We start from the raw sequence: 14,325 nt of genomic DNA on the forward strand, positions 1-14,325 counted from the left end.
CACGACAGCGAAAAACGGTTTTCGATTTTCGTCTTTCGGAACATGTGCCGCATGTAAACGTAATAAATCCAACATAACAGCAGCGGCACTCCGCCTAGTTTTTGTTATCCACAGCAATAGCATCGCCCCAAGCGGCCAGCAAGCGACACCTCTGAATACGGTACTGGATAAGTGAGAATACTAACGTTTGTACTGTTTTATAACATAACATTTACAATATCAAGAAAGTACAGTGCCATAAAAGCCGACAATAACTAAAAAAATGATGCCACATTTGTCATTATTTAGTTTCCTGAGAACTGTGGGAGGTACGAAACGGTACCTTACAGGCTACTTTATTTACGATTATCTTGCAGCGTACAGACATTTGTTGAATGGTGACGTTTTCCTTTAATAACAAAAAATATCTACTAAATACTGGAAGGCCCGATCTTTTGCAGAAAGACGGCGTATATCTATTCAATAAAGCAGAGTATTATTGTTTGGTAGATTTTCAGCCAAATCAGTGAATGTAGAATGTAGGAAACCTTTGCAGAATGTAAGAGCTACGTTATTTAACGTACCAAATAAGCCACCACAACTGCAGCTTAAGGAAAAACCACACAGATGAGATAATAAATCGTCAAAAGCAGTAAAACTGTTCCCCGGCATAGAAGAAACAAATTTCACAACTGCTAAATCTGAGTCACAAACGTCAAGACTCTACAACAAATTCGCCTTTGAAGTAAAAGTAATTACATTTACTAGAATATTGGTGTATTAGAAAGTCAAACGAAGTGTGAGAAGGGCAGGTCATTTCGCCTCTATAAAAAAAATTAAGTGTCAAGAAAGGGCCTATGATAATAAAGAGAGACAACAAGAGGAACACTTGAAATACGAGTTTATATTCTCTTGCATTCAGTAGAATAAGCTGCAAATATATACATATTCGAAACATTTTCTCGATGAATACGTTGTAGCTTATGTCATGGAATCAGTTGATTTGGCTGTTTTTGCACGTATTTCACGATGATTCGTGTCTCTTACTAATTTATTAACACATGGAACGCAACAACATAAAAACCATTTCTTTAATTAAGTAGAAAATAATAAAAAACGAGCATTATCCTTATGAGGCATTCTCACTGCTTTGAGCGCTAGTATCGCTCCATCTGTCCAATGGTAACAACATTCACACCAGAGAGCGTTATGAATGTACACTCCTGGAAATTGAAATAAGAACACCGTGAATTCATTGTCCCAGGAAGGGGAAACTTTATTGACACATTCCTGGGGTCAGATACATCACATGATCACACTGACAGAACCACAGGCACATAGACACAGGCAACAGAGCATGCACAATGTCGGCACTAGTACAGTGTATATCCACCTTTCGCAGCAATGCAGGCTGCTATTCTCCCATGGAGACGATCGTAGAGATGCTGGATGTAGTCCTGTGGAACGGCTTGCCATGCCATTTCCACCTGGCGCCTCAGTTGGACCAGCGTTCGTGCTGGACGTGCAGACCGCGTGAGACGACGCTTCATCCAGTCCCAAACATGCTCAATGGGGGACAGATCCGGAGATCTTGCTGGCCAGGGTAGTTGACTTACACCTTCTAGAGCACGTTGGGTGGCACGGGATACATGCGGACGTGCATTGTCCTGTTGGAACAGCAAGTTCCCTTGCCGGTCTAGGAATGGTAGAACGATGGGTTCGATGACGGTTTGGATGTACCGTGCACTATTCAGTGTCCCCTCGACGATCACCAGTGGTGTACGGCCAGTGTAGGAGATCGCTCCCCACACCATGATGCCGGGTGTTGGCCCTGTGTGCTTCGGTCGTATGCAGTCCTGATTGTGGCGCTCACCTGCACGGCGCCAAACACGCATACGACCATCATTGGCACCAAGGCAGAAGCGACTCTCATCGCTGAAGACGACACGTCTCCATTCGTCCCTCCATTCACACCTGTCGCGACACCACTGGAGGTGGGCTGCACGATGTTGGGGCGTGAGCGGAAGACGGCCTAACGGTGTGCGGGACCGTAGCCCAGCTTCATGGAGACGGTTGCGAATGGTCCTCGCCGATACCCCAGGAGCAACAGTGTCCCTAATTTGCTGGGAAGTGGCCGTGTGGTCCCCTACGGCACTGCGTAGGATCCTACGGTCTTGGCGTGCATCCGTGCGTCGCTGCGGTCCGGTCCCAGGTCGATGGGCACGTGCACCTTCCACCGACCACTGGCGACAACATTGATGTACTGTGGAGACCTCACGCCCCACGTGTTGAGCAATTCGGCGGTACGTCCACCCGGCCTCCCGCATGCCCACTATACGCCCTCGCTCAAAGTCCGTCAACTGCACATACGGTTCACGTACACGCTGTCGCGGCATGCTACCAGTGTTAAAGACTGCGATGGAGCTCCGTATGCCACGGCAAACTGGCTGACACTGACGGCGGCGGTGCACAAATGCTGCGCAGCTAGCGCCATTCGACGGCCAACACCGCGGTTCCTGGTGTGTCCGCTGTGCCGTGCGTGTGATCATTGCTTGTACAGCCCTCTCGCAGTGTCCGGAGCAAGTATGGTGGGTCTGACACACCGGTGTCAATGTGTTCTTTTTTCCATTTCCAGGAGTGTATATATTAGACTTTGCCGTCACATCATGCCACTATTAGCTAGGGCATAACCACCAATGGCAAGCTAACATACACCAACAAGACACAAACGTCTCCAAGCCTCTGCATATCAGCAACATTGACTAGATATGCGAGCTGCTATTAAAGTTGACCAAGAGGCTACAGTAGGGAAGCCAATGAGCTCACACACTTATGTACAAACAAATCGCCAACATCGCCCTACACTGTGCATCTGATATATAACCTATCGGACATAAAACGATGATGAACCTGTTACAGGTATGATGACCCTGACAGAGAGATCAACACCGGCACCCAGCGGCAGCCGCCGCGTAACAGCACCAACAATGTCGAAAGTATCGGCACGCATGATACCCACTACTAACAAAGCCTACCCTTGCATGACCTGCCGCAGTCAGCAAGACATACGCTACTGTTCTTACTGCCCGACCTAACTATCGCGGAGGTTTTTTTCCCTTGACTCTTGCCTTAGCACTTTTTTCCGTATTCCCTTCAAACCGCTACCCTTAGTTTCACTTTCGACCCAATCTATCTCCAGATGAGTGCGTATTAATGGTTAACCTTAACCAGACGTACGCAAACATCGCAGTAACCACATCCTGCGACATCTCACTTTACTGAAAATTAACCCTTATACTGGGATGGCAGTAGACCTTTTGAGTTGGCCATCTTGACAGTGTGAGCATGGAGGGGCTCCCCCTCTATGGTGAAAAACATAATGTCACGGCTCCGTCAACGTTTCTCAGGAAGGAAGTTTCGATGGCTGAGCTCATCCGTTCGTTGTTAATCACCTGACTCCCAGCCTCATTTCATCCCAATATGCAGCCATGCACAGATCTCCATATTTCGTTTCATTGTAGTTTTCGTCGTGTAGACCAGCTGTTTGTAGACAGTTTCTTGTTATAAATTGTTTCGTTTCGTTATTTCATGTGCTAACATTTGTAGTAAATGACGAACGATAAATAGGAGCTGTGAAGCAGCAATTTGAAATGTGTAACACAAGTATACTATTTTACCTTCCCTCTACAACATTTATAAAGCGGTTTTTATACACACTGGCGCCGTATTTAAAATTTTATAGTGAAATGAATTGCAATAAGATTGCAACAAAGTGAAAAAAGTACTGTGGGTAGGTCGGGGCTGATTAGTAAGCGGAATTTAGATGTCTGTTATCAGTATAGTGTTTCATAAAGAAATGGATTGAAACCTTGTGACACTGCTAGTTGTTTGTTTTCATACATGTTTGTGGCAGGCTTACTAATTATTAAGTAGTTCTTTGGACAGTGTGTGCAACAGTTTGGCAAGCATCTGATGTTAATATTTATGTGGTTTCACTAGCTAATTGCAGTTTATCTATTAAAAGGAAAATACAAGATGTAAAGGGAAGCCATAAATCTTGAAGGGAAAAGTATTGAGGGAGATATGAGTACTACACAAAAACTTTCATTGGATGAGAAACTAACCTAACCTTAAACAAACCAATTTTTCAAGGGATGTGAAGGCAGCTCATATCACTGTGTTCCTTTTAGAAATTCTGGGTGCAATTTGACATAACAAACGAAAAAACTGATGCTTCAGATTCCTGTTCCTCCAGTTTCTTGTATAGAGTGTGAAATTCCCCTTCTGTATCATGTAATGACATTTTCTGGACCCACACTCTTTTATGTGTTGCCATCCATTGTGACCGAGCGGTTCTAGGCGCTTCAGTCTGGAACCGCGCGACCGCTACTGTCGCAGATTCGAATCCTGCCTCGGGCATGGATGTGTGTGATGTCCTTAGCTTAGTTAGGTTTAAGTAGTTCTAAGTTCTAGGGGACTGATGACCTCATTTGTTAAGTCCAATAGTGCTCACAGCCATTTGAACCATTTGATTTTATGTGTTGTTTTGAATTTCTATCTTCCTTCTCTGATATACATTCTATACCTGCTGGCTGCAAACCATTTGAGATCAATAAACGCCATTTTCGTACGTTGCAAAGGTCGCAATTCTAGCGATGATACCAGCTGATGAGCCACTCAAGCTGAGATCATGTGACATGATGTGCTGCGATATGACGGACAATGTGAATACACCATGATGTGACAATGTAGTGATGGCCAGAGCGAATTGGCCTTAACGGTCTTTATTTAAGTGGGTAATTGAAAAAAGCATTTCACACAGATATGTTGATCAAATCATTGGTATCACGTTTGCAGCAACATTTTGAAAACTTGGAAACTCTTCCTGAGAGAAGACATTATACATTTCCTGAACAGTTTTAATGTAAAAGAATGTTTTTAAATGAGAATAAAGGCGAAGCCACACTGGTTGTCACAGCACCATTCTGGCACCATCAACTTCTACATCTACATTTACACCCTGCAATCCACCGTGAGGTGCATGGCAGAGGTACATTCCATTGTACCAGTTATTAGGGTTTCCTCCAGTTCCATTCATGTATGGTATGTGTGAAGAACGACTGTCTAAACATCTCTGTGGATGCAGTAATTATTCTAATATTATCCTCATGATCCCTATGTGAGCAATATCTAGGTGGTTATAGTGTACTCCTGGAGTAATCATTTAAAGCCATTAATAGACTTTCTCGAGACAGTTTATGTCAGTCTTCAAAAGGCTGCCCATTCAGTTCCTTCAGTATCTCAGTGACACTCTCCCATGGATTAAACAAACTTGTAACCATTTGTGCTGCCCTTCTCAGTATAAGTTCAGTATACTCTGTTAGTCCTATCTGGTACAGGTAAAACACACTTGAGCAGTATTCTAGTATGGGTCACATGAGTGAGTTGTAAGCAATCTCCTTTGCAGGCTGAATGCACTTCCCCAGTATTCTACCAATAAACCGAAGTCCACCACCAGCTTTACCCATGAGTGAGTCTATCTGATTATTCCATTACATATCCCCACAGAGTATTACACACAGGTATTTGTATAAGTTGGCCGATTCCAACAGTGAATGGTTCTGAGCACTATGCGACTTAACTTCTGAGGTCATCAGTCGCCTAGAACTTAGAACTAATGAAACCTAACTAACCTAAGGACATCACACACATCCAGCCCGATGCAGGATTCGAACCTGCGACCGTAGCGGTCGCTCGGTTCCAGACTGTAGCGCCTAGAACCGCAATGCCACCCCGGCCAGTGATTCCAGCAGTGACTCAGTGACATTGTAGTCATAGGATATTACGTTTTTTCGTTTTGTGAAGTGCAAAATTTTACATTTCTGAACATTTAGAGCAAGTTTCCAGTTATTGCACCTCAGATAGTACTTCATTACAGATAACTGCATCATTTACAAAAAGCCTGATTTTAATATTAATATTGCCTGCAAGGTCATTAATATACAATTTGAACACAAGGATCCCAGTTCACTTCCCTAGGGCACACCTGAAATTACTACAACATCTGACGATGACTCTCCATCCAAGATACATGCTGTGTCTCCGTACCAAAATGTCCACAATCTAGTTACAAATTTCACTCAACTCCCGATATGATCGTACTTTTGACACTAAGTGTAGGTGTGGTACTCACTCAAATACTCAATAAATGCTGCACTGCCAGGTTGCCTTGATCCAAAGCTTTTAGTATGCCATGTAAGAAAAGAGGAGTTGGGTTTCACATGATCGATTTTTCGAAATCCATGCTGGCTGGCATTGTGGAGGTCACTTTCTTCAAGATACCTCATTATGTTTGACCTCAGATTATGTTCTAAGAGTCTACGAAAATCGATGTCAAGGATATTGGACAGTAGTTTTGGGGATCAATTCTACTACCCTTCTTGTAGACAGGCATGACCTGGCCTTTTTGCAAGAACTGAGCACGGTTTTTTGTTCAGGGGATCTACGATAGAGTGTAATTAGAAGAGGATCTAACTCAGCCACAAAGTTAGTATAGAATCTGACAGTGATTCCACTGGGACCTTAAGCTTTGTTCAGTTTTAAAGATTTCAGCTATCAGATCAATCGGTCACGTAATCGCAACTCACATGACTGTCCTCCACTGTTTTCTTCGGCGAACTGTGGTGCAAGATTATTCTCAACTTTTTGTATGTGGGAAGTGCACATACACAAAGCGGTAGCTTATATACAGCTTCACAACTCGTGTTGCGCACTTCAAGAGGTTGTAGAGGGGACTTAGAAAAACAAGTTTAACAGTACCCACGACCGGAAATAGTTCGTTTCCGTGTCACATGGAAAGCAAGAGCCACTTACTCGCATGCTAGATACTTCTTATGCAGTTCGCCTGCTATGGTAGGCTATCCACACACATGAATTTTACGATGATGCAATGTCACATGGTTGGTTCAAATGGCTCTGAGCACTATGGAACTTAACTTCTGAGGTCATTAGTCCCCTATAACTTAGAGCTACTTAAACGTAACTAACCTAAGGACATCACACACATCTGTGCCCGAGGCAGGATTCGAACCTGCGACCGTAGCGGTCACGCAGTCCCAGACTGAAGCGCCTGGAACAGCTCGGCCACTTCGGCTGGCGCAATGTCATATGATGTCCTCTGTTTCTATCTACCTTGGATTCATGCTTCCTGGTGATGCATCAGTTGACATCATGGTGGCTGCGGTAACAGGATGCCTGAGTACATATTCACAGAGTACACTGAATGTTGTTAATTTATGGTGAAGCTCACCATAATGAAAGAGAAGCTGAATGTCTGCATCATAAGTAGTTTCCAAATCGTATGATTCCATCTCATCTCGTGTTCACGAGAGTAGAACAATGATTGTGGGAAAATGGGAAATTCACAATCGATAGAGCAAATTGTGGTGCTTTAAGAAGGCAGTGCACTGTCGTACTGGAAGAGAAAGTGCATCATCAAGTTGAAGAGAACCCACCAATGAGTACTCGAGCCATTGCACATGACTTAAATGTGTTTCACTCGTCTGTCTTGCATGTTCTGCATGAACAGTAATTCAACCTATATCACCCTCAGAAGGTACACGACACCATCCTAGCGTATTTTGAGCCATGTGTCAATTTCTGTAGTTGTTTTTTATGCCATTGTGTGGATTTCCCTCAGTTCCCAAGACGAATTTTGTTCACCGATGAAGCGCATTTCAACAGCGAAGGAGTTTTAACGCTCGAAATCACTATATTTGGGATCAAGAAAACTGTCTATTGCCTCATGCTCAAGCGATTCAGTGTATTTTATCTTGAACGTATTGTTTTTGTCTCCCACATAGCCTTAACCCTTTGCCCAAACTAATTCCATGGAGGTACACTGACTGTGACACGTGGGTAAATGCAAAACTGTGTGACAACTCCTTCTACTCAACAGATGATTTTTAGATATGAAGTAGTAACTGTAAAAATAAATAAATAAATAAAATAATTATTTTGTGTAAAGAAAACTTATGTTGAAGTGACACATTCCACATCATTATGAAATTTTGTATTCATGATCTACACAATAAGTATTAATGTATGAATGTGTTTATGTATGAAGTGCAAAACCAGCAGCCAGAAACAGATTTCCACAAAATATTTTGGTTTGTTTATATGAACAATCAGAAACAGCATTGGTAAATTGGATTGCGAAATCCAGTTTTGAGAGCACTTGTAAACATAATAAGTGAGTGTGAGTTGGCGTTAAATTGCAGATAGATCAGTTAAATCTGTCCATGCATGGAGCACTTTCAACAGAAATTGCATACACTCTTGAAACAGCTCAAAAATGGACGCAAGACTTGCAGTGTCCTGAAAACATACAGAAAACTGTTTGTGTAATTCTTTTGATGCCACTATGCATTTCTCAAAGTTGTCCCATCCACAATGCATCCACTTTCTCCATCAATACAGACATAAACTGTTAGTCAGAGATTTTACTTCACTGTAAATTAGTCTAGTAATTTTCACTATTGTATAGTTATTTTAATACTCATTTATGTCTTATATACACATTTGATATAGATTTATGTCTTATATACACATCTGATACAGACAAATCCCAGAATTGAAAATGTTAGTGTAAAATATATGTTTTGTTGTATATCATGCAGATTATATGTACTATTAATGTAGTAGAACGTGCTTATGGCCTGATAGGTTAAAAGATAATCTTTGTAATAAATGTCAAGGAGAGAGATAGTTGTGAAGAACGGTGTGAAGATATGTAAATTAGGGAGTGAAGAAAGCATTTTTGTAGTAGAAGAAGATGTCAACAAAGAGGAAGGAGAGGGTAAAGAAGATGAAGATAAAGAAGGGTATGAGACATGAAAGGAGACAAATAAGACAAGAAAGAAGTTGAAGGAGAAGTAGGCAAGAAAGTAGATGAAGATGAGACAGAGCTGTTTGGGTGGCATGAAGAAAGAGACGCTAAAGTGAAGAGATTGGCAGCAGCAAAATGGGGAGGCCAGTACATATTATCCTCGCTGATTTTCGACTGTGGACTCAGCAAGCGATGTTTGCCCTGTGAGTGTGATTTAATTGATACTATGGTCATCTCTTCTACAGGAGTTGTATTGCTTTCCAGTTATTTGCATAATAAAGAGAGCGCTATCCCATGGTGGGGCACTACATTAATGACCCGTGACAACTGCACACTGATTAATTTTCACGCAGATTGATATGTAACACATCCACAGTACAGCCATTCTGCAACTATTGTGTGCCTCAGTTCGCTACACAAGACAGTGATTTCAATGTCGGATTGTACAATGCTTCGCAGCCTACTCTGCAGCAACCCACATTCATCAAACATGTCGGACAATGGTATGCTACACACAATTTCCCATGTAACTTCGTTACCACTCTCCCTCTTCCCGAAAACATGACATGAACTGAGCCACAGTAATCTGACTCATCATATCTGTAGTCGTTCATTGTGGCCAACAGGTCTTCCACGCCACATGCGAAATCATTTGACCAGGTGCAGTCCTTGGATATTCCGACAACACTCCCCACTGTGTTTTCAACACGTATGGAACATTTGTTCATCACACCTCTATGGATGTAGCCCTGGCAATCGGGATGGCCATCCAATTATGTCGCCTCCACCCACTTCAGTGCACATCCTAAACTGCTACCATTTTGCCCAGGTGAACCCACTGTCTGGTTCACAATAGCCATCAGCATCCTCGCCCTATATGACGTCACTAGTCATGGTAGTAAATTTCTTACACAGCTCAATCACGTAGGACAGCAAGCTAATGTGATAAGTGAAGTTATCCTCGTAACCCCCCCCCCCCATAAACAACAGGTACAATGCAACAAAACTGACTCTTCTGCAATGCCATTTACAGACGCTCGAAGTGCAACTATAGTAAATAATGTATTACGAACTGCGAAATGGGACTCCATCACAGCTCTCGACTTTGGACCTTATGGGTGGTCGAACTACTGTCACAATTGCAACTTCTCATGATCGCACATAAATATGAGTCGTTGGATAACAGGCTCAAATTAACAGACAGAATCTTCACCGTACTCCAGCATCGATAATGCATCAGTACCACTGAAAATGGAGCGCAGCACCAGCTTCATCATGCCTGCCCTCTCACTGCAGTGAGGCCTGCTAACCCCATTCGATCCATGCCAGCTGTGATGGCCGGTGGAGTGACCGAGCGGTTCTAGGCGCAACAGTCTGGAACCGTGCGACCACTACGGTCGCAGGTTCGAATCCTGCCTCAGGCATGGATGTGTGTGACGTCCTTAGATTAGTTAGGTTTAAGTAGTTCTAAGTTCTAGGGGACTGATGACCTCAGAAGTTAAGTCCCATAGTGCTCAGATCCATTTGAATCAGCCAGCTGTGATGTCACAACCCCAGCCCAGAACAATAACCCTCATGGAAACCCAGCAACCTCCTATGCACCTGGCGACTGCAGCCCAGCCCTTGCGCTGCCACACAAATGTGGGACTAACTTTGCTGGTTTCAGATACAGTTTAGCGACACTGCGCGTGAATGTCACGTCTTGTAGCCAATCAAAAGATTTACGTGGTCTGTGATAGATCCACAGGATCACAGAGGCTATTCGAATCCCTCGTCATATAGCACGCCATTGAATCGTCTCCCATAACACAATCGTCTACCATGCCACTGTCACAGAATGGCAGCAGACTTCAGATCATCAGCCACTCGCACCAGCAACAATATCTCATGTATTGGGCTTCTTATTTTAGCACCACACCTCCAGCCCTTCCATCAAGCAGCAGTTCTGCTATACAGCTCCATGTGGCAAAGACTCTGTAACCACTGTGTACAGCTCCAAGTCTTGCACACTGGAACTGGGTCTTGAAGATGTACTCACATAGAACTGCCTCGCCGCAGACATGAGTAAATCTGTATGTATCACTGATTTCCTTCTCTATTTCTGACTACTACTGGATATGGGTAGCTGAGACAGCTGCTGCTCCATCACTGGAGTCATCACTCATGCTCTTCTAGCAGGACAGCACTCCCTCTCAGCGTCTCCTTCAGATGTCGCTCAGTGTCACACTTTGAAGGATGGTCATCATCGTTATCTATAAGACTGCATCTCACATTAAAATCCAAGTACAAGTACTCCACTTTCAGACACATCTGGATTCCCTATGCCTAAAGTAAAATGGCGCCAAATGATGAGCAATCCACATGATGCCAAAGAAATTCATTGTGGCATGGCGCCATCCAAAAATTTATCAGGCATAACAGTCACCTCCACTTGCCTGCTACCATTTCATCTCACCTTCTCAACTCGGTCTCAACAAAGCTTCGACAGTCTTCAAGGAAATGCCTCTGTCACCATAGCCTTCACTTGTCGACAAGGTCAGTAATGTGCCTCCTGGCCATGTGTTTCCCACTGGAACTATGTTCATTCTTGCACCCTCCCCCCTTCCCCCAGTCTCTCCGTGAGTGTTGTTTATACAGTGTGCTACCAGAAACGGAACAGTACAACAGATTACCACCATGCCAGGCCCTGTGTTTGCCACATACTGCACAGGCTAGCACCGGACAAGCTCTATACCACTAAGGCACTGGTCGATGAACTCTTAAAAGCCAGAGTTGTGAGGCTTTTGGACAGCTATGGGTTTCACTCATTAAGTTAGTGCCCAAGAAAGGACTGTACGTTTATGTGGAGACCACAGGGTCCTTAATAATAGTATGATAATTGACAATTACTTGATGCTGAACATTCAGTGTATTACCTACAACCTCGTGGGCCCCTCCACTTACAGCGGCATTGACTAAAAGCAAGCAAACCTGCAGATACTGATGAGTGTGGAAGACTTCCACAACACATCGATTATCATGCTGTTTGGCTTATTCGAGTGCCTGTTTTGCCATACCGCCTCAAAAATGACGTTCAAACCTGGCGGCGACTTATTGATGGTATATTGCTTGAGCTCCCTTTTTGCCACTTAGACTAACACCCTCATTTTTTCGCCAGGTAAGGATATGCATGGATTACATCTTCAAAAAGTTTTAACATGCTTCCTGATAACGATGTCACGATTAATGAAAAAGACTGCCAACTTTAACAAACTGATGTCATCTTTCTTGGAGATGTTAAAAACGCTGGAGGCATTTGTCCTACACCACAGCGAACAGAATACATCCGGCAGCTGCTTCCACTACATAACTTCCAAGAGGTATGTTGATTTCTAGAGATGGTTAATTTCTATCACTGTCGCCTTCCACATGCAGGCATCATTCTGTCACACTCATGGAGATTGTTGAGGGAATTAGACCACCGGTAAACATAAGCTATGGTCGAATCCTTCATACAACATGCCTTTGATCAGCTTAAAGACTACCTTGCACTTTGGCACACCCACCTCCTCATGATCAACTCACTGTTGCGTTTGTTGTGGGTAATTTCGTTATTGGGGCCGTTATTCAGCAGGAAGCGGCAGGTGTATAGCAACCATTTTCTCACATCAACTGACAGCTTCATAGCGTGAGTGGTCTGCCTACAACCATAAACCTCTAGCCGTTTATAAAGCGGTGTGCCAGTTCAAAAATGATGTGAATGGCAAACCACTAGTCATTTACAAGGACCACTGAGACCACTAAGAGAATCAGTCCAAAAATCGTTTAAAGACATATGCCCCAGGCAATTCCAATGTCTGGACTATACTGCATAGTTTGTGACCAATGTCCACCACCTGAAGGGTGTGGACAATGCCGTTGAAGACTATCTCTTATCCACGATCCCACAACTCACCTCAGACTAGACAGATCTTGTGTGACGCGTCACAGGTTCGAACTCGCCTCCTCATCTCCCAGCTGCTTTGGAAGATCATTTTTAATGAGTTGCAAAACTCGCCACATCCCAGCATCCACCTGATGAAGCCCCTCATCACAGCTCGCTCTGTATAGCTAAACGTTAAGAAAGATTGCATAGAATGAACATGGGGGTGCAAGCTACCTTAACAAAGTAAAGTGGGCATCAGGCACAATCATCTCGTGGTCCGTTCGAGGTAGTGAAGGACGTTTCCATCTTGATCTGGTAGGAACCTTTCTCTAAGCCCAAAGACTATCTATATATTCTTCGTTCGCTGAAAGTGTAACACATACCTATTAGCGACATCACAGCAGATTCAACAGCCAGAAGTTTCACTGATACATGAATTTTTTAGTTTGTATGCACGTTAACAATACCCACCGATGAAGTTCGGCAATTTGAATCGGACCTGTTCAGTGAACTATGCAATCTTTGGGGCACTCATCAATATCAGAACCTTGAAACATGTCATGTGTCACAGACGCCTTGAGTGCTGTTAAGTGTGTGCTCGGATCAAAGATTGAAGATTGTACTGTGCTCGATGCAGGAGATGATACAAGAAAGAAGAAATTAAAATACTGAAAGAGAAAGGATTGTCTGGACCTTGATTAAAGAAGTATTAGTGTATAGAATAGTAGGAGAGTTGGAGGATGGAGAAGACAGCAGTTGTTTATTTGTCTGATGGAACAGAAGAGCATGTTGACTATAGTGGATGAACAGACAGTGTTAACAGAAAGCAACGATTACACAAACTTTTGTGCTAGGGAAGGTGAATTCATGAAAGACAGCAAATAACGTAAAAATAATTTTGGACATAGCAATAGAGCATGCTGGCTGTTACTGTGCAGACAGCTCCTGTTCAATTACGATTAATTATGTTCGGATTGTTCTGTAAATTGACTCTAAATTACAACATATTAAGCATTTGTAACTTCATGTTAGCGAGATTTGCATTAGTATCACTGATACTTAGCGGCTCTACTTGAACTGAAACATAGTCTGTGTCTCTTAGTTCAGTATTCAACATTATTGTGTTTTGTAGTTGTGTCTGTATGTTCAGCTGCATAATATTACCACAAGTATTGCTGTGAGCGATGTTTAAGGCTTAATTTCATGTGCTTATTGTGGAAGAATTGTGTTCAGTTGGCTCCTGTATTTAACGCACTTTATTTACGTAATTAGCGTGCTTAGAAATTACAGGAATCGCAAGAAATATGAAAACAGAACTAACATAACTGGAGGAAACAATTCATTGACATACCATAAGAGCAAGAGTCTCACAATCTAGCCAACAACGGGATAATCTAAAATGTAACACTCGAAAACCATGGAATGTCTGCACACCATGGCAAGGAGTAATCACATGTCAGTGCTCCTAGCGGACAGTGTGCAAACTCAGTTGGCACAAGGTAAGAAATCAACTGACCAGCGATGACAGCTCCACGACCGCCTCATACCACATAGT

The sequence above is a fragment of the Schistocerca nitens genome, chromosome 1 (assembly GCF_023898315.1).
Source record: "Schistocerca nitens isolate TAMUIC-IGC-003100 chromosome 1, iqSchNite1.1, whole genome shotgun sequence".
In the NCBI taxonomy this organism is placed as follows: domain Eukaryota; kingdom Metazoa; phylum Arthropoda; class Insecta; order Orthoptera; family Acrididae; genus Schistocerca; species Schistocerca nitens.